This window comes from Peromyscus californicus, unplaced genomic scaffold, assembly GCF_007827085.1.
Source record: "Peromyscus californicus insignis strain IS unplaced genomic scaffold, ASM782708v3 Scaffold_4__1_contigs__length_199733344, whole genome shotgun sequence".
Taxonomy (NCBI): Eukaryota; Metazoa; Chordata; class Mammalia; order Rodentia; family Cricetidae; genus Peromyscus; species Peromyscus californicus.
The window spans coordinates 126,533,722-126,554,989 of record NW_026294562.1 but is presented as its reverse complement, the minus strand read 5'-3'; the positions used below and the strand labels follow the sequence as shown (position 1 = coordinate 126,554,989).

The window sequence follows — 21,268 nt, the reverse complement described above, 5'->3', positions numbered from 1 at the left end:
CACATGTATATAGGTGCATGTGCATGCTTACAGACATCTGTGTGGAGGCCAGAGGTCAACGCTGGGCTTTCTTCCTTGATCATTCTCTATCTTTAGCTTTTGAGACAGACTTTCTCACTGAGCCTCAAACTCATCTGTTTAACTAGGCTGCTTGGACAATGAGCTTCAGAGTTCCACCTGTCTCCACCGCCACCCTAATGCTGGGGTTAGGTGTACAGTGACACCCTGGTTTTTGTTTGTTTGTTTGTTTGTTTGTTTGGGTTTGGGTTTCTTTGTTTTATATGTGGATACTGGATCCCAACTCACGGCCTCATGCTTGAACAGCAAGCACTTTACCAACTGAGTCACTGCCCCCTCCCCCGCAACCATCTCCCCAGTCCCCACAGCCTACAGTTCCAGATGAGGGCATTAAGAAAGTGTGATTCTCTGCCATTCCACGGTGCAAACTCCACCACCCTAGAGCTTACTGCACTTCCAGCTTCCCTCACAATAATAGTTCTATTTTAAGAGAACTTGGGGGAAGTGTGGCGAATCTCAGAGTTAGCATATGTTCAACTGAGACAGCGGGGAATTCTGCACCGCTCCTGTGGCCATAAGAAAGCAGAGTTCTGTCACTCCAGATGTCAGCTCTCAGCAAGGCTACAATTAATGAGGGACCCGGCCTATTGTGCTTAATACAAAGTGATAAGCGGTCGCTGAAGCACGGCAAAAACATGGGAGGGCAAGTCCAAGCACACCTTTGGCAGACGGAGATGTTTTTTGTGGCATAAGCGTATCAGGTACAAGCCCCCAAGTCAATTCTAATTGGTCCACGAAGTCCAGTGTGGAAAGAGATGGACAGCAGTTCTCTTCTCCATGCTGTTGTAGAAGGGCAACGAAAGTGGACCATAAGGAGCTGTTCCTTAGATTACAAGCTGGTGACAGACACCCAGGGCATGAGCTAGTACCTGCTAAAGAACTAGCTCCAGCCAGAAATGTGGGAGAACTCGACCACAGGACCTCCATAAACCAATACACAGGAGAGATATGTGCCCAGCTAAAGCCTCCTTTGAGGAGAAATCTCTCTCCTATTTATTAAGAGTTCCAGACCGTTGGACTAAGACAGGGTCTCACTGCACAGCCTTGGCTGACCTAGACACAATGTAGCCACTACGTAGACCAGGCTAGCTTCAAGCTCACTGCAGAGATCTGCCTGCCTCTGCCTCTGGGATCAACAGCAGGTGCCACCACGCCCCGAGTCTGTCTGTAACTGCCCTTAAGAAAACTATCGCCGGCAGTGGTGGCGCACGCCTTTAATCCCAGCATTCAGGAGGCAGAGGCAGGCAGATCTCTGTGAGTTCGAGGCCAGCCTGGGCTCCAGAGTGAGTTCCAGGACAGGCTCCAAAGCTACACAGAGAAACTCTGTCTTGAAAAGAAAAAAAAAAAAAAGAAAGAAAGAAGAAAACTATCATTAGCATATCAATGGTCAGGAAATGTTTATCAAAAGCTGGATGAACACCAGTTCAGAAATGCTTCCAGGGACCTTGCTGCCGTGGTGGTGGTGGCTGCAACTCAGCTCTTGAAAGGTTTTCAAATGTTACAGTTTGATATATTAGAAGATGTGGTGATATTTTGCTGTGCTCTAACAAATCAAGCTTGCCCGAAGATCAGAGGGCAGAGCTAGCCACTAGTTAACCATAGAGGCCAGGCAGTGCTGGCACACACCTTTAATCCCAGCACTTGAGAGGAGGAAACAGGAAGGTCAGGAGTTCAAGGCCACCCTGGGCTACACGAGATTGAATCTGTCTAAAAAAGAAACAGAGCCAGGTGGCAGAGGCTCTTGGGACCTCATGTCTTTGATTCCAGCACTTGGGAGGCACACACCTTTAATCCCAGCACTAGGGAGGTGGAGACAGGAAGTGATATGGCTGGGCAGAGAAAGGAATATAAGGTGGGAGGAGACAGGCCCCCTTTCATGCTGAGGAATCGTGGAGGTTAGAGGTGGTTGTGGTTTGCTCCTTTGTCTCTCTGATCTTTCAGCATTTACCCTGATATCTGGCTCTGAGTTTTTATTATTAAAACCAATTAGAATTCACACTACATCTGGCACTCAACGAGGTCCTGAAAGTTATAAGTAGTTTTAATTCCTTGTGCTTCTCTAGATAAATGTTTGTGAATCTCAAGTTCTGATACAGTTATAGTAATAATCATTAAGGTTTTTTTTTTCAAGAAGTTATAAATTATTTTTTTTATCAAAGAAGGTAAATAACGTGTTCCATGGAAATCTGTCAGGACCTAGAAATTGCTGCTTCTTCTGCGCTGGCCTGAGCACAGCAGAGGGGATCTGTTGCAGTCATGTCCGCCTGGATTGCAGCTCTAGCTGCTTCATATGGTTCAAGTTCAGGGTTCAAATCGGACTCCAACAGTAAGGGCAGTCTGTGTCCCCTGCCAGCCACCAACTCTCTCATGCATTTGACCAAATTGCCTTCAGCCACTCCCTCTCAACAGTGGGAGTGGACTTGGCTCTGGAGGTGGCAGTTAAGGATGATTTGGAAACTGGAGTTCACTTTGACCCTGCTGTCAAAGAAGTTCAATATAATCCTACCTATGAGACCATGTTTGCTCCTGAGTCTGGACCAGAAAATCCCTTTAGAACATAGCAAATGGCTACTCCTAGAAATATGCTTTCTGGATATGCCAAGACAGCGCATATCAATGACCTCATGTTTGAACAGCAAAGAAAAACATTTGCCACAGATGGCTATTCACTGAACTCTTCACTAGGTAATCATCAAGTGTCTGCTAAATATAGTAGTTCTGTGGAAGAAACTGAAAAGAATCAAGGTTTAACTGTATTCAAAACTGGTCAGAAGAAAAACAGAAAAAAGGAAAAAGTTCAAAGAAAATGATTCATCTAATATTGATGGTTTCTTAGGACCATAGGCAAAATATGTGGATGAAAAAGATGTAGCCAAACCTTCAGAAGAAGAACAAAAGGAGTTGGATAAAATCACAGTGAAGAGGCAGAAAAAAGGCAAACAGGAAGAGGGGAGACCTGAGGAGGAGAAGACAATCTTAAAAACATTAAAGAAATGTACCACTACCAAGGCAGGTCCTGCCTTCACACACCTCAGGATGTTGATGTTTATCTACGGTCGTCTGTGCCACCTGAAAAATATTATCTACCCAAAAACCAAATTCATGTGTGGTCTGGACACACACAGGGTGTCAGTGTGATCAGGTTGTTTCCTCTTTCTGGACATTGGTTGCTGTCTGGTTCCATGGACTGTAAAATTAAGAGACTGACGCTGTCTGAGAACATGTATTGGTCACAGTAAAGATGTGAGGGACATCTGCTTCAACACTACAGGAATACAGTTCCTCAGTGCGGCCTATGACAGGTACTTGAAATTCTGGAACACAAAGATGGGACAGTTTACATCAAGATTTAGAAACTGAAAAGTAGCCTATGGTATCAAGTTCAATCTTGATGAAGACGAGCAAAATCTCTTTTTGGCTGGGATGTCTAACAAAAAGATAGTGCAGTGGGGCTTTCGAAGTGGAGAGACAGTTCAGGAATATGATCGGCATTTGGGAGCTGTCAATACTATTGTTTTTGTCGATGAGAATCGAAGCTCTTTGAGCACATCTGATGATAAGAACCTAGGAGTTTGGGAATGGGATGGATATCCCTGTGGATTTTAAGTGCGTAGCAGAGCCCAGTATGCACTCAGTGACTGCAGTGACTTTGTCTCCCAATGGGAAATGGCTAGCAGGCCAGTCAATGGATAACCAAATCTTCATTTTTGGAGTACAGAACAGATTCAGATCAAATAAGAAGGAAAATTTCAAGGGCCATATGGTAGCAGGCTATGCTTGTCAGGTAGACTTCTCACCATGTGACTTCAAGTCTATGTGACTTGGGGAGATGGAAAGGAAAATTAAATACTTTGAGACTGGAAGACCACCAAGCTCTACAGTCGGTTTAAAGCTCACTATGAAGTGTGCATAGGTGCAGCATGGCACCCACATGAAACATCCAAGGTCATCATGTGTGGCTGGGATGGCCTCATTAAACTGTGGGATTATTGGAATTAGTCCTTTCACAATCTGGGATCATTTTTGATCCAATGTCATATTTAACTATTTAATTATTAAAAAGTGTTGGATGACCATTTGACTTATAGATAATCTTTTCATATATGGCTCCAGGAAGTTGACCCATAGTTTTTTGTTAAGAGCGTAGTAAATTTGCCTCATATAAATTCATTGGCAACTTCATTTTGCTCTTTATAGATGTTATTTATATGAAGAATGACAGCTGACTCTATTTGACAAATAGTTATGTTGGCAGGCAGTTTGCATTTATCCCTGAGATGTCACTGAAAGGATCACTTTGGGAATCAAGAAGACATGCTTATTGGCTATGGGATCCTAGAGGAAATGATGTAACTAATGACTTAGAAAGGTACCAGACACTGACCAATGCAACCAGAGTGGAAAGGAAGGAAAAGAATGATACAGTTGGATATACTAAAAGATTTTTGTTTGTGCTCTAGCAAATCAAGCTTGCCTGAAGATTGGAGGGCAGAGCTAGCCACTAGTTAACCATAGAGGCCAGGCAGTGCTGGCACACACCTTTAATCCCAGCACTTGGGAAGAGGAAGCAGGAAGATCAGGAGTTCAAGGCCACCCTGGGCTACACGAGCTTGAATCTGTTTAAAGGAGAAACCGAGCCATTCAGTGGAGGCTCATGTCTTTGATCCCAGTACTTGGGATCTCATGCCTTTGATTCCAGTACTTGGGAGTCACATGCCTTTAATCCCAGCAGTAGGCTGGGTGGAGAGAAGAACATAAGGCAAGAGGAGGCAGAAGCTTGGCCCCCTTTCAGTCTGAGAAGTCATGGAGGTAAGAGGTGGCTGTGGCTTGCTCCTCTGTCTCTCTGATATCAGCATTTACCCTGATATCTGGTTCTGGGATTTTAATTATTGAGAACAATTAGAATTTGAGCTACATCCTGCACCTGTGGTTCTCATGCTTGGTGCTTCAAGAATCACCTGGATCATTTGTTCCAAAACAGTTTCTGATTTACTGTGTTTAGGGTAATGCCTAGAATTTTGAATTTCTAACTAACACCATACTAGGTGGTTCTAAGCTATTGTTCTTAGGACACACTTGTAGAACCACTGACCCAGATCCCTGAGACCAAGCTCCAGTGAAAGGTGGGCTCTCATCCCACCAAACTGCAGAAACAAGAGGAGACAGAATCTCGAGGCCAGATATGCCTACCTCCCCTTTGGCAGGGAGCTCGTGGGATTTATTTCCCTAAACCAGTCTTGGTGGGTATCTTCTGTCATCAGTTTGCACATATGAATTACCTTCATCCTAAAATGCCTGGTTTCCATGACTCTTCTAGTCCTCCTAATACTCTCAAATATCTGTCTCATTCTGAACTGTAGGAACCCCTCATCTATAAACGAAGATGCTTTCCTTCAGGGAAAGCCTTCTTTTGCTTTCCTTGAGGGCCAAAGACACGGGGACTCAGGGATCACTTCAGCTGGCTCAGAATGAGGTAGTCCTACTTCCTTCCCCAGATACAGTTTTCCATCCTTGCCATGGCACTGAAAGCAGTGTTTGCCCTTTGGAGGCCCTGCTCTGCTTCTTCTTCGGATGCTAGTGCACACTCTTCCCTGCTCACTGCCCAGCTCTCATTTTAGCTCCAGGGAAGTGATTTCTGTTGCTGTTGCTATGGTATCTGTTGTCATCTGAGATCAGAAAAAGATTCCTTAGAAGTCTCCCTTACCTCTTTTTTTTCCTTCATATTTTATTACAGAAACTACCAAACACATTAAGACACAGTCCCACAATTATTGACTCATTCCAATCTTGTATCATTTGCACCCTGGCCAAATTCTTCAACCTCATAACCACTGAGTGATTTTGAAGCAGTTCTTAATATCCTGTGATCTTTTTTATCTATAAATAGATCAGTGATATCTATCTATTAAAAAAAAAAAGAGGACTCTGGAACTGAGGGCAATTTGGCTGCAACTGTTACCCCATCAATCCCCAGAGCTGATGCTGTTTATTTATCTGGCTAGGCCAGTGTCTCCTTCTCAGATCACTCAATGTGCATCCCTCTTGGAGCTGCACACTTGGAGACAGAGGTTGGTGTTCTCGGGACAAAGACACAAGAGTAGCTATTCTCCCATTCCAGAACCTCTAAACAAGCTCTCAGGAATAAGACTCAGGCCCAGCATGGTGGCACAGGCCTGTAATCCCAGCACTCAGGAGGAAGAGACAGACAGATCTCTGAGAACAAGGCCAGCCTGGTCTACACAGAGAGTTTTAGGCCAGTGAGGGCTACATAGTGAAACCCTATCTCAATAACAACAACAATAATAGGACTTTTTAAAAAAAATAATCCCCTGACCATTATCACACCTAAGAAATTAATAATAATTTTGTAACATCATTGAATATGGGGGTTGTTTATTTGTTCAGAGTAGGTTCCAAATAAGTTCTATACCTTGTCATTGGTGAATACATCTCATCTTTAGTGACTCAGATGCTCCCCAGACTACCTCATGCTAGTCACTGTGTCCTTCTTATAATGAAACCAGATGGTTTGTTCCAGTTTCCTTGGAATATGCTTTGCTAATTTTATGATGTCTTTCACTGTCCCGTGTGTCTCCTGTGAATTGGCAGGGTAGATCTAGAGTTGTGCCGCCCAGTGCCGTAGCTCATAACACAGGCAGCTGTTGGAGTCTGAATTACTGAAGAACAATACAATTTAACGCTTGGTTCCCAGGGACACGAATCTTATTTCAAATGCTCAACACACATGAGGCTAGCAATTCCTGCTGGGCTGCCCATGTATTCTGTGCACGTACCCACACAAAATGTTTCTAGCTTCACCAGAAGTCCTATTAGAAACATGTTCTTCCTGAGATTCACCAGTTAAGATTAGAGTTGGGATTAGTGCTAGGATTGGGTTTAGAGTTGGGATTAGGGTTATGGTTAGGGATTAGGCACTTAGTTTAGATGTAGGATATTGTGGGTTACAGTTATGGTTAAGGTTATGGTTAAGTTGGGATTAGGGGTCATAGCATGATTAGTGTTAACATTAATGTGGGAGATGGGGGGTAACACAGCCAAGTGCTTGGCCAAGCTCCTAGAGTTCAGTTGAAGAGAGGGAGGAGGGATTATAGGAGTAAGGAGAGTTAGGATCATGATGGGAAAACCACAGAGATAGCTGACCCAAGCTAGTGGGAGCTCATGGACTCTGGACTGACAGCTGGGGAGCCTGCATGGGACCGCACTAGGCCCTCTGAATGTGGGTGACAGCTGCATGGCTTGATGTATTTGTGGGTCTCCTGGCAATGAGACCAAAATTTATCCCAGGTACACAACTGGCTTTTTAGAGCCCATTCCCTGTGGTGCCATGCCCTACTCAGCCGTGATGCAGGGGGGAGGGCCTTGGTCCTGCTCAGACTTGGTATGCCAGCATGTGTTGACCACCACTATGAGGAGGGGATGGGGTTGAGATGAGGGGAGGTGGGGAGGAGTGGGAGAAGGGGATGGAGGGGAAAAAGGGGTTGCTTTGCAAAATGAAAAAAAAAATTTTTTTTTAAATAGAGGTGGGTAATGTTATTGTTACTGTTTTGGTTTTGGCCAAGACTACTTCATAGGTAGTCTTGTCCTATTTTTCTCAAGAGTTCAAATGGCTCAGTTGGTAAAGTGTTTTCTACACAAGCACAGGGACCTGAACCTGAAAACGTAGCACCCACCAAAAGCCAGGTACAGTGACATGCTTCTATCACCCCAGCACTGAGGGGCTTGGGGAGAGGTGGAGCCCCAGAGCTTACTGGCCAGACAGTCGAGTCAATCAGTGAGGTCCAGGTTCAGTGATGGACTCTGTCTCAAAACCTAAGGTAGAAAGTGACTGAGGAAGACATTCAATGTCAATTCTGCCCTCCATATGCATGCACACGAATGAACACACACACACACACACACACACACACACACACACACACACACACACACACCCCGGGTGATCACTGCCTAGATTCTGCGATTCAGACTACAAAGTTCTAATTCTCATTCCTTCATGTATTAGCTGGAATATTTATATGAAGAAAAACTTCCCTTTTTTTTTTTTGGTTGTCTTAAAGTATGCTGTATGGGAAAGGCAAAGTTAAAACGTGCTATTTGCCCCTTGTTTGCTAATTTTCAGAATAGCTGGTTCCCAGCACCTCCCCAAAGTGGCTGTGAGTTGTTGTATTCTGAGTGCTGTTACCTAGCTATGGGTTTGAACACAGCTGATGTGTCCTGTAACCTGGGTAGATGTATGTGTTCGCACCATTTTTCACTGCGCTTTTAGAACAAACTCGGAGATGTGAGATTTCTGCATCTGAAAGTGAGCATCCGCATTGTTTCTCCACTACCTCTTTCCTGACACACGGCTGCTTGGTGGTTATTTGCTGACAGTGTTGTCCACTGTGAGTCTAACTCTGCGTTGAAAATGAGTGGTAGCTATAAATGCTTAAATGCTACCCTAATCTGCAATCTCACATCCAGCATCACTGTTTTTCAAAACACGGGAGCTAGGTGGATGCTGATAGGCAACACAGATTAGTAACCAAAATGATGAGTTGTCAGAGTCGGGAGACTTCCCCACTGATATATTCAAATTTTTTATAAAAACATTCCTAAAAGGTATGGTGCTGTACACCTGTAATCCCAGCAATGAGCGGTAGAAGCAGGAGAACTGGTTCATCTTGGGCTATGTAGGGAGTTTGAGGTAAGCCTGAGTGACATGAGACCTTGTCTCTAAAAACAAAAATAAAAGGCCAGAGAGATGGCTTGGCTGGTAAAGGCCAAACCTTTACCAGGTACTACCAAACCTGTGGATCTGAACTCCATCCCTGGAACCCATAAGGTAGGAAGAGAGAACTGACTCCCAAAAGTTGTCTTCTGATCTCCACACTCATGCTGTGGCATATTCACACACACACACACACACACACACACACACACACACACAAACGATGATGATAACAATAATAAGAAACGTAATGAAACTTTAAAAATTAGTAACAAAAACAAATTTAAAAAGAGTTCATAGAACTAGGAAACAAATTACTGTGGTTTGCAAGTCGTGAATTACAGCCCTCTGATTTCCTAGCTGAGGAACCTGAGATTTAGTAAATGATTTTCCCGAGTCACTCCAACCTCTAGTTTACAGTTGAGGCTCCCATATTCCTCCCTGCAAAGTCGCTGTAGTGGTTGGTGCTAACTGTTGGTTTGGAGGAATCCAGAATTACCTGGGGAAAGGACCTCTGGACATGCCTCTGGGCAATTATCTTGATTTTAATTGAGGAGGGAAGACCCACCCACCACGGGTGGTGCCATTCCCTGGCTGGGATCTTAGACTGTATGTGAGAATCAATGGAGTCCCTGGCTGGGATCTTAGACTGTATGTGAGAATTAATGGAGTTGGGCATCATACTTGCATGCATTCTCTCCGTTCCTGATCGTGAATGCAGTGTGATCAGCTGCTTCACACTCACGCTGCCATCCCACCGTGCTGAACTACACTCTTGAGCAGTGAGACAGAATAAACCCTTTCTCCCTGAAGTTGCGTGTTTTCCCCAGCAGCAGGAAGAGGAACTGAGACAGTCACGCGCAGACATTTCTATTTCCCCTGCTAGCTGACCTCAGGAGATGGAACTGCCATCCAGGAGCAAACAGCGACTCCTTAAGCCGTCAAAATCCTAATCAGGGTCGGTATCCTGTAGGCCTGAGAGAACAGTGGGCAGCCACCTCATGATTCCGGCCAAAGCTGCTGGTCTTTGTTCATCATTTCCCACCGGATCCCATGTGACAGCATTCTGTGCCTCACAAGCTTGGCAGGGAAGCCAACTTCACTATCCCCGTCTCTCCCAGAGAAGGAGGCCGCCATTCATGATCCTAGGAGACAGGCATGCTGAAATAAAAACCACAGTTTGCCTACCTCTGGGGAAAGAAGGCCTGGTCCTACAGTGCTTTCAGGTCAAGGTTCAGCATATTAAGTCAATGAAAGACGGGAGGTCTTGCTGACCACGGCTCCCAAGATCCTCACTGCACAGCAGGTCCTCTCCAGCCCCAGAGCATTCCAGAGGGCTGTGTCCTCCCCGGTGGTGCTGAGCCAGCTGAGATCAGCACATATGGATAAAGGTTCTCTCCCCAAGAATATGCCAGAGGGCCCTGGAGAGTGGGCCACCCACAGACTGACCCCTTTTCTGGCTGTCAACTGCGTTCACCCTGCATCAAACCTCGGAGCAGCCTGCCGCGCCAGGCCTGTCTGTTCCGACTTAGAGCGCAGGTTTATACTCCAAAGCCATGTGCGACTTCCAGAAAGACAGCCTGCTAGATTATCTCCACAAATCATTCTGTGGCATTTCAGAGACCACGGGCATCGAACCTGGGACTTCCAGAAACGCAGGAGTCTGTGGACAGAGTAATTGGCAAAGGTGGAAGCGGGTATTGTTTGCAGAACACTGTGATTTATATTTATCTTCATTTACAACCGTACCAGAGACAATGAACATGGGGGGATGGAGAAGGCTGCCTTTGGGATGTCCATCTCCTGGGAGTCCTGCTTAAATGGAGAGTGAAAAGGGTTTGGGGAGGGGGAGACGCAGGTGATGACCCAGCTCTCGTGAGCTGCAGGCTTGATGAACTTTGACCAAAGAGCCACTGCAAACTCCTCTAGTTTCTGAAACCACCACGTCCCTTCCCTTCAAAGATCAAGGGCACAAATTTAGAGTTAAGGACACAAAGCACCTAAGCAAACAGGCTCAAGTGTAGGAGCTTGGTAAAGACCATTGCCTTCCGCCATTGCCCCCTGCCTAGCCTTACAGATGAAGAAGCAGTCAGGGTGGCGTTTCCACAGCACAGATGTGGTCCTCAATTCACCTGCACGATCATGGTGACTCAGCCTCCCTGGAGCCTAGACCTTCTCATCAGGGAAGGATTTTCTCAGAGGGATGCTACAGGGGTTAGAGAGGGGCCACTGATCATGTGGCCTGCCCTCACCCCACCATATGGATAAGCTCCAGTGAAGAGGCATGACATCCCCTTGTGGGAGCATCTGAGACTGAGTGGGAAGAGTGAAAAATGGTGGTACTAAACACTACACAGTGTCACAGCAGGATGCTGTCTGGGGGAGAAAAGCCAGTTCTCAGGGGGACAATTAGTTCCTCAAGGGGAAAGATTCAAATAAACACTCTAGCTATCACGGTGGTTTGTACTTCCTTAAAAGCACACAACACATGAACACATGTGCTATATCTGTGATATTAATGTTTTTATGCATGGTTTCATTATTTCTCCCAGGCTGGCCCTGAGCTCCGGAGCTCAAGTAATCCTTACTCCTTGGCTTTGCTAGAGGCCTGGAGTCACCTACCTGCACGTGAACTGTGCCCAGCCTGCTATTAAAATTTAGTGATAACCATGGCAATTAGCAGAGAGATGGGGGTCTAAAAAGATCACTTGAGAGGTAATTTAAAAAAAATTAAAATCGCCGGGCGGTGGTGGCGCATGCCTTTAATCCCAGCACTCGAGAGGCAGAGCCAGGCGGATCTCTGTGAGTTCGAGGCCAGCCTGGGCTACCAAGTGAGTCCCAGGAAAGGCGCAAAGCTACACAGAGAAACCCTGTCTCGAAAAACAAAAAAAATAATAAAAAAAAAAAATTAAAATCAATTGAGAAACTGTTATATGAAATCCAGAAGGATCTACTCCTTTCTGGAGTAGAAAGAATGATAGAAGGACAGGCAGCCAGAATAGGGGAGTGCAATCGAATCTGGATGCAGAGAAAGAAGTTTTGTTATTGCTGTTGGTTTTGTTTGGTTTTTAAAAGAAATGGAGGATATATATATATACATATATACATATATATATGTATTTGGTTTCTTTTGCCCTATGGGCACACGGTCTAGCCCAGCAGGAAATCACAGTGGCAAGAGCAGAGGGCAGCTAATCACATTGCTTCCCTAGTCAAAGCCAGAGAGAGACGACTCTGGCACTCACTTTACTTTACATTTGAGGCAGATCCTCCTACCTCAATTAACCCAATCTAGAGACTCCCTCAGACATGCCCTGGGGCTTGTCTCTGAGCTGATTCTACATTCTGTCAAGTTGAGGATCACAATCTACACCCTAGGAACTGAGCCTGGCACATTACGGACACTGCGCCAATCTGCGGGTTAGAAGCAGGTTTCAGCTTCACAGTGAGAAAACAGTGTCTTTGTATAAACCATCCAGACAGTCCGTTCTGAAGCCCTGTTCTTTAAAGTGTGCTTGTCTGCCCAAGTTACTCTGGACAGTGCCTCGTGTCAGGACGCCATCATTAAGGACACTCCCTTTGGTACCCTGGTTTGGCTCATAAATTAAAAAACCATTCTGCATTGCAGTTGTTCTATTGCTCTGCCTGCTTCTCAAGGCATGTCCACAGAAAGGGCCAAAAACCAGAACAATGCTGAACATACCCAGAATCTTTGCCGTGTCTTCTCAAGAACAAAGGTTTCTGGAAAAGCAGAGACAGTGCAATGGCAAGAAAAGGGCAGTTACAGGAGGGCATGCATTTTGCAGCTCCTCAGCAAGCCTCACTTTTTTAAGTACGCCGTAAATAGCCTCCAGCACACGTGGGCCTTGCAAAGCCCAGAGAACACAAAACCATATGTGCTCACCACTGCCCTAGGTCCGGCTTCCTGTGGTCTAGACACCTGGGAGGTTCCCTGACACCCATGCCGAGATGACAACAGCAACCAGAAGCCCCAAATTGGGGGTTTTGTTGCCATGACACCAAAGGATGACCCTGCCTCTTAGAGACTAGAAATGTGGTAGGGTGGGGCTGGAGGTGTAGAGTTACAGATGGCAGACAGCATCCCCCAGCACTCACTTCCGGGGCTCTGGATGGAAGCCCTGCTGCCTGCCTCCTCCCTGGCCAGAGCCTCATCTGTAGACCCTCAGAAAATTCAACAAATTGACATCTGCAAGTTCAAGCAGGAAGTCAAGGCTGCTGGAGACAGTCTATTTGTGCCTGCCTCTGAATAATTTAACACTCCCTCCAAAATAGACTATCATTAGAATTTGTCAATTCCTCTGCATTTAAGCAGACAGCTCAAAAAAGGAAAAAGTTCCCACACGTATTACCTCCAAGTAGTGGAACAGACAGGTGGTGGCTCTATTTTGTTCCTTCTTGCTTTTACCTCACTGATTCATCTGACACAAAAGGAAACACTGCCATGCTGCCCTTTAATGTCTAAATAGCCCTGAGACCAGATCTGCACTGTAGGCATGAGATATAGGGGGAAAAAATCCTAATTCTTACAAATGCGCTGGTGTGTCTCTGCCTCCACCTCTTCCTCCGTGTGTGGTGCTATTCAAGGCACTAAGCCTTTTGACCTCAGTTTCTCTGCCCCGTAAATGTGAAAGTTGATGTGACCTCTCCTGAAGGGTGGAACGCAGATCTTTGCTGTTGTCTTCTCTATTCCCTACGTATTGGACATAAGTAGAATGGTGTCCGTTCCCATGAAGAAGTAGCAGGTACAGTTTCTAGATGCCACTAACCCCTTGTGATCTAGCCTGAAACGTCCACACAGGCTCATGAATTTAGACACTTGGCCACTAGTCGGTGGTACTTTTGAGGGAGGCTGTAGAACCTGTAAGATGTGGGACATAGCCTAAAGAAGCAGAGGGCAGGAAGGTCTTATAAGTTATAGGCTGAGTGTGGTTCCTGCCAATGCCTGCGTCTTGACTGTGAGGATCCTGTAGCCATGGAAACACTTCTGGGAGCTGTAACTCCTGACCACAGCTCTACCTTTTCCACCATGACAGACTGTTTCACCTGAACTATGAGCCATAATATACTTCCTTCCATAAGTTGTCTGTCAAGTATTCCATCTTCCATCATAGAAAAAACTAATACATCCTTTTTTACCCATTGCCTAGACTGCTAAACACTCACAGGAAAGATAAACCAGAGAGAGAGAGAGAGAGAGAGAGAGAGAGAGAGAGAGAGAGAGAGAGAGAGAGAGAGAGAGGAGAGACATGTATAAGTACAAACACATGTGCTCAACCTCTACCAATGTCTGAATCATTGAACCCCAATCCTGGTTGCCAATGGCCCTATATAGTCCCTAGTTTCATTCCTCAGGAAAATTGTTTCGAACTTCTCAAATGAGTTCAGCCCACTTCTAACCCCCTCCCCTGACTTGCTGATCTCACCCCTCAGTTCACTAAACACCTGCTCTGGGCTCATCATACCCTTTCCCTCCATCCTTCTCCCCTCTCAGCTCTACAATATCACTCACTCTATTTCTAGGGCTAAGCTCCTCCCTCCCTGTGACTCTCAGCCCCATCCCCTCCTAAACCATCTCCTCCATCTCTTTCCTTTGCAGCTTCAAGATTTTTGTCCCTTAAAATGTCCTAATAACACACATCCTGCCAACATTGTCTTCGACCTCAGTCTGTAGTCTATAGACCCCTTCTTTTCACCGCTGAACGTCACAAAGAACATTGAGGTCATAGGCCTGTTGCCCCACCCACATCTTCATATATGCACCCCTAATGATTTGGCTCTTGTTTCAACACTCCATTGACAGCATGCCCTAGAGGGTTACTGGGGATGTCCTAAGTGCCATTTGGAGCTTCCTTTTGATTCCAGACCTTCGGCTCTAGCCACGTCTGTCACTCACACATTGATCACACTTATAAATTTGCAACAGGCCCTGCTCATGTGCCCAGTGGACCCATGAAATCTCAATGGAATTCCTTAACGCATCCTCCCTGCTGCATTAGCCATAGATCTTCAGCTGGCTGAGTTCTGCTACCTTCCTCCCCCTGCTCCCCACACTTGCCAAGCCCTAGCCCTCCCCTTGCACAGCTCTAGTCATTGGTGACCCTCCCTCTTCCCATGCCCATGCCCAGGTTTGGGCCTTGGCCAGGTTTAGCTGCACACTGGCAGCAGCTGCACACACGGTTCAGGTCGGCTGTTCCTCTTCTTCCAACCCATCCACCCTGCCCTCCCCATGGGCATCTCCTCAAGAGTTAGGTGGTTAGTGTGAGCTCCCTTTGCTGAGCCCTTCCCGAGCATCAGGCACTGAGATAAATAAGCCCTTACCCTCCCACTCAGCCTTTCCTAAGCCACCACTTGTCCCCATATGTCACCATCAGGAAACAGAGACTGAAGAAGGACATGCTCACGCTATAATGGCAAGGCTCGCTGAACCCAGGATATGGCCCCAAACTGTGAAGTCGTACTGCATCCATCCACAGACTACACAGGACCAAATTTCAAAGAGACCTCTGGAAGCTTCACATTGTCGACCAACTTCCTCCATGCTGTTCCCTAAGAGAGCAATCTGGGCTGGGCCCATCATGCTCTACCTCCAGGAATCTCTTCCACTTTACTACCATTCAACTTTGCAGTCATGCCCATGCCATCAGGCCATGCCCCAGTTTGGGCCTTTTCCCCTTTTTGCTGGTTCTGCCATCTTCCTTGGCTTAGCCTCAAAGCTCCCTCCTCCCCTAGCTCCAACTCCAGACAGCTGGTTTTTTTCTATTTCGGCACAATCCAACATTCGGCTTGTCCCTCTGCCATATCTTCATTTCACACTATCTTAGGAGATGGACATCTGTGTCAATGCCCTCAATGTCATGCCCATAATTTGTCATACACTGATGCCAGAGCATGCTGAACATTTGCTGAAATGACTAGATCTTCACAATCTTACATACACACGTGGGCACTGGGATGGATTTCCCATTGGTAAAGCGTCAGGGCAAGAGGCTTGTACATGCCAATGCGGCCATCTCAGCTTCCATCAGAAGCAGGCTACAGATCCTGGGGAGTCCTGGTCCATGTGCTTGCGCAGACTCTGCAGAAAGCTCACTGTTACAAGCTGTGAAGTCGATTTTGGAGGAAGGAGCAGAACAGCCTTCGCACTGTGACACACCCTCCTGCTCTCCCATCCCACTTTCTCCAAGAATGGCCTCAGTGAGTCATCACTGTGGAAGAGACGAAAACCATTCCTGGGAAAGGCTGGAAATCTCAGCCAGACACGAAGTGCAGCAGGTGATGGCATTCATTCCCCAGAGGGTGAAAATGCTATGTCTCCGAGATGATCCCAGATTTGATTTGAGCCCTGGGGTCGGGGGGAACAGGGCGGGGTAGGGGGGAACCCAATGCAGACAAGAACTCTCAAAGGTGTGCCTTCTCCTTTCTCCCAGTGGGGTGGACTTAGATACCTTGGGCTGTTTTTCTCTGCAGAGGGCCAAATGCCATAATTCACCATCTTCTCCCGAGTCTCTCAGAAGCCTACTTTAATGCTTATGATGAGGAGAGGAAAAGTTCCTCCAGGACCTACTTCTGATCCTCACAGCTTTGCAGAGTCAATACAGACATCCTGGTAAGTGCTTGTGACTTTCTGCGCTCCAATATACATGTCTCTCCCCTTTATCTCCAAACCTTGACTTCTCAGATTCTTTTTTTTTTTTTTTTTTTTTGGTTTTTTGAGACAGGGTTTCTCTGTGTAGCTTTGCGCCTTTCCTGGATCTCGCACTGTAGCCCAGGCTGGCCTCAAACTCACAGAGATCCGCCTGGCTCTGCCTCCCGAGTGCTGGGATTAAAGGCATGCGCCACCACCGCCCGGCGACTTCTCAGATTCTTATACATCAGCTCCCTGGTGGGTTGAGCCTTGGGCACTCCTTTTCTTTCCCAAGTTACATGAGCTACAAAAAGAGCAGAATCAAGGGAGGATGGCCACCCTGCTTTCTCATCAGCTCCTGGGCTGAGCCAACTGCAGAGGAAGAACTGTTGATGTGTGGGTGTAGAGAACAGGATGCTGTCTTGGCACACTCACACCAAGGGCATGACAAAATGAGCTGGCTTTGGAAGCTGCACAAAGGGTTCTGTTGACCTGTTTTCCAGACTCTCCATTCCTTAATCAGAACATCTTAGAAATGTTTCACTTTTCTCCTGCCTTCCTCTGTTTCCTCTGCATCTTTCTCTTTAAGAAGAAGTGAACATCAAGGGAAAATGGAGAAAAAAATCTCTAGAGTGCTTGCCACATGTCTGGCTCAGAGCTGGAAGCCTGATGTCCATGTAGTCCTCGCAGAAACCTCCCATAGAGACATGGTCATCATCTCGTTGTCTAAAGGAAAACCCAGATCTGAGGAAAGCTCAGAGACCTTAAGTGAGTTGCCCAAAACTGTACAGCTAATGATTGACAGAACTAGCATTTGAGTCTAAGTTCTTTGAGTCCAAAGGCCATGTTATGTGCCCTGCAATACTGAGAAGTAGAGCTGGCAGGCAGCCTTGCCTTGCACCTGATCTCAAAGGGACAGCATTCAGTCTTCAACACTAGCTGTGCTGCATTCACTGTGGATTCATCCCAGACACCCTCAACTAGATTGATGAACTCCCTAGACCTAAGTTCCTTATTTTTAACATAAAAAGGTTTCAATATTGACCAACAAAATGTTTCTTCCATATTGATTGAGATGATCATGTGGGATTTTTTATCCTAACAATGTGTTGCATCGATTGGCTTTTCAGTGTTAAATCAATTTTTCAGTCATGTAAGAAGTACCATTTCGGTGTGGTGCCTAGCATTTTTTATTTGTTCCTTACTTGGCATGCTGGCATTTGTTGAAGGTTCTTTGCATCTACCCATAAGACATCATTGCCCTTTGGGTTTCTTGTGTGTGTATGTTGTCTTTGCTTGATTTTGACCACTCAAAGTTTTTGACTTATAAGGCTAATCTAATCAAGCAGTTGTAGTGGGCATAATGGTGGATCCCCAAATATCCACATCTAGAACCCCAAAATCTATGAACATTTACTTTCCATGCTAAGTGGATCTTGCAGGCATGATTGAGGATGGGGAAATTATTCTGGGTCATCCAGGAGGGTGCTCTGCAACCACAGCATCCTTGTAAGTGAAAGGAGGAGGTAGGGCGGATAGAGTCCAAAAGAGAACTGAAAACACTAGACTTCTGGATTTGAAGTCAAGGAATGCAGCTGGTCTCAAGAAGCTGGCCAAGGCAGGAGACTGGACTTCCTCCCCAAAGCCTCCAGAAGGAACACAACACTCCTAATACCTTTGTTTTTGCTAAATGAAATTCATGTTGGGCTTTTGCCCAGAATCATAAGAGGAACCTTCCCTGTTTTAAGGCACCAAGGTACTGGTCATTAGTTGCAGTAGCCACAGTGTCATAGTGATTCTGTTGCTGTGAAGAGACACCATGACCACAACAACTCTTATAAATGAAAACATTTCATTGGGGGGCTTGATTAGGGGGTTTCAGAGGTTCAGATCCTTATCATCATGATGGAAAGCTTGGCAGCATGAAGGCAGACATGGTGCTGGAGCTGAGAGTGCTACATCTTGAAGGCAACAAGAAGTTGACTGAGACGCTGGGCAGTATCCTGAGCGTAGGAATCCTCAAAGCCAGCCCCCACAGTAACACACTTCCTGTTACAAAGCCACACCTCTAATGATGCCACTCCCTGTGAGATTATAGGGGTCAATTACATTAAAACTACCACATTCTACTCCCTGGCCCCCAAAGGCTTATAACCATATAATAATACCAAAAAAATATGTATTCAGTCCAACTTCAAAAGTCTTCATAGTCTGTAACAGTTTCAAACTTGTTTCAAAGTCCAAAGTCTTTCCTGAGATGCATGTCAATCTCTTAATTGTAATCCCCCTGTAAAACTCAAAATCAAAAAGCAGATCACATACTTTCAACGTGTAATGGCACAGAATATACATTACCATTCCAAAGTGCAGGGAAGGGAGCATAGTGAGGAAATACTGGATAAAAGCAAGACCAAAAACTAGCTGGGCAAACTCCAAACTCTGAAGCTCCATGTATGTCAAAACACTCTTTAGATCACCAACTCTGTTCAGGTTTGTTGACTATAACATGCTTCTTTCCCTTGGGGTGGTTCCACTCCCTGCTAGCAGCTCTCCTCAACAGGCATCCCACAACTCTGGCATCTCTAACATCTTGTGTTCTCCAAGGCAATCGAGGCTTCAACTTCACAGCTTCATGCAAAGAAAGGCCTCTGTTCTAGGCCTCCATTCAGGGAAAACCCTGACACAAGCCTGGCCTCAGCAGCTTTATTCCGTAACATCTTTCTTCTATCCTTAACTCTAAAGCCAGAACCACATGACTGAAGCTGTCAAGTTCTGTCCCTTACTGGGGCTAGAACATGGCCCCCTTGTTCAATTACATCTTCAACAGCTTTCTGTCTTTCATTGCCTAAGCTTGGCTGTCTTGAAACTTGCTGTGTAGACTAGGCTGGCCTCAAACTCAGAGATCCAACAGCTTCTGCTTTCCCAGTGTTGGAATTAAAGGTGTGCCCTAGCTCTAAGCTTTTCTTTGGTTTTCTTCAAAAGTTGGAAACTTAGCTGTATGGGATCTTGCCCTGAGGTAACTACTCCCTTTATCCCATTTCTTAATCCATTTATCTCCTTGAACAGAGGATTTAGCTCCATTCTACTTCCTGGTGCTCTTTTTCTCCTCAAAATTTACATTTTGTAGTTTACCCTGCTCAGTTTGCTCCTTTTCATTATAAATCTTTATCAGAGTTACCACTAATATCCATATGACAGAGACTATACTAGACTGTTTTGTCATTTCTTCTGTCAACAGAATTAATCCAAAACTCATGCAGAGTCTTCAGACAAGGGCAAAAGGCAGCCACTTTCTTCACCAAAATATCACAAGAATGATCTCCAGGCAACATACTAAAATTCTTCTCCCCTGAGACCCCTTGAGTGAGTCCCCCATAGTTCAAATAACTCTGAGCACCTCTGTCTTCCATGCTCCTACTAGTATGGTCCATTAAGCAGTGCTTAAAGTACTTCACCACTTTCCAAACCCGAAGTATCAAAGTCCAAATTCCTCCAAACAAACACTTGATCAAGCCTATCACAATACCCAAGTCCCTGGTACTAACTTCTGTCTTAGTTTGGATTTTTATTGCTGTGAAGAGACACCAGGACCATGACAACTCTTGCAAAGAAAACATTTAATTGGGGAAGCTTGCTAACACTTTCAAAGGTTCAGTCCATTATCATCATGGCGGGATCATGGTAGCATGCAGGCCGACATGGTACAGGCTACAGCTTGATCAGAAGGCAATAAGAAATGGACTGACTCACTGGGCACGGCTTGGGCATATTTGAGACCTCAAAGCCCACCCCCACAGTGACACACTTCCTCCAACAAGGTCATACCTGCTCCAACAAAGCCACACCTCCTAATAGTGCTACTCCTTATGAGCTTATGGGGGTCAATTACATTCAAACTACCACAGGGAACAAGTCCCTACAAGAAAGAGTAGTGAGGGTCACAGAACTAAAGCAGGTAGATGAGTCATGTGTCCAGGTCCCCAGCTAAATTCCCACTGCCCTTAGGCCCACAGTAGCACTGTATTGTTAAGGGAGCCTCAGAACTAAGCTAGCTAGCAAAAAGTTGCCCTTTCTGGGTGGCATTTGGAAAACATGGTCAATGCTGCCTTCTGAGAAGGTCCATTTCCTAAGATGACAAGCTGACCAACCTCTTAAGAGGACTAGGTGTGTTCTTTAGAGTTCTGACTACAAATTTGTAATGTGTTTCAATCATTTTGATCACAGACCAACCAAAGGAAGCACTCTCCAAACAGCTGCCATGACCACTATTGCTACCATTGTGGTTTATAATATACTCATCCCAGTTATAGTTGAGAACAACGGAGCTGGGAGCTTTTCCTCTTCAAGGTGACTTTCTTTCTCCACTCTGTGCTTTATCTTGACAGAAGCCTTAGCCCTTGCACTGACTTCATAATTATAGTTACACAAATGTCATCTGGGATGGCTCTTGTGTGGCCCAGAAGATGCTTTTCAAACAAAAAGGAAATGAGTGTGAAGTCAAGTTTGGTGCCTGGCATGGAATGAAAACCCAGAAGATGATTATACCTTCACTCATAAACTCATTGTGTATGCTGCCAATTCAGTGTGGAGTTTCCAACCCACTTCTACTCCAGAAAGGGTTCCATTTGGAGTCAGGCCCTGTACAGGGGTAATGATGTCAAAAGGAGCCTGTCAGGGTGGGTTGCAGTTCACAGCTGCTACACTCCCAAGAAGAGAAAGTTAAGACCTAGACACAGAAAGGGAAGACAAGGAGAGCATGGTCACTTACAAGCCAGGGACAGGTCTTATGAGAAAATCAACTTCTGTTGTTTCAG

At 45.7% G+C, this 21,268-nt stretch overlaps 1 protein-coding gene and 1 pseudogene across 3 annotated transcripts in view; one reads left to right on the top strand and one right to left on the bottom strand.

Moving 5' to 3' along the window:
* Positions 1 to 21,268, bottom strand: part of Sv2b (synaptic vesicle glycoprotein 2B) — a 190,539-nt gene that overhangs the window by 143,330 nt on the left and 25,941 nt on the right. The gene's annotated exons all lie outside the window — the stretch shown is intronic.
* Positions 2,335 to 4,186, top strand: LOC128124080 (pre-mRNA-processing factor 17-like; annotated as a pseudogene).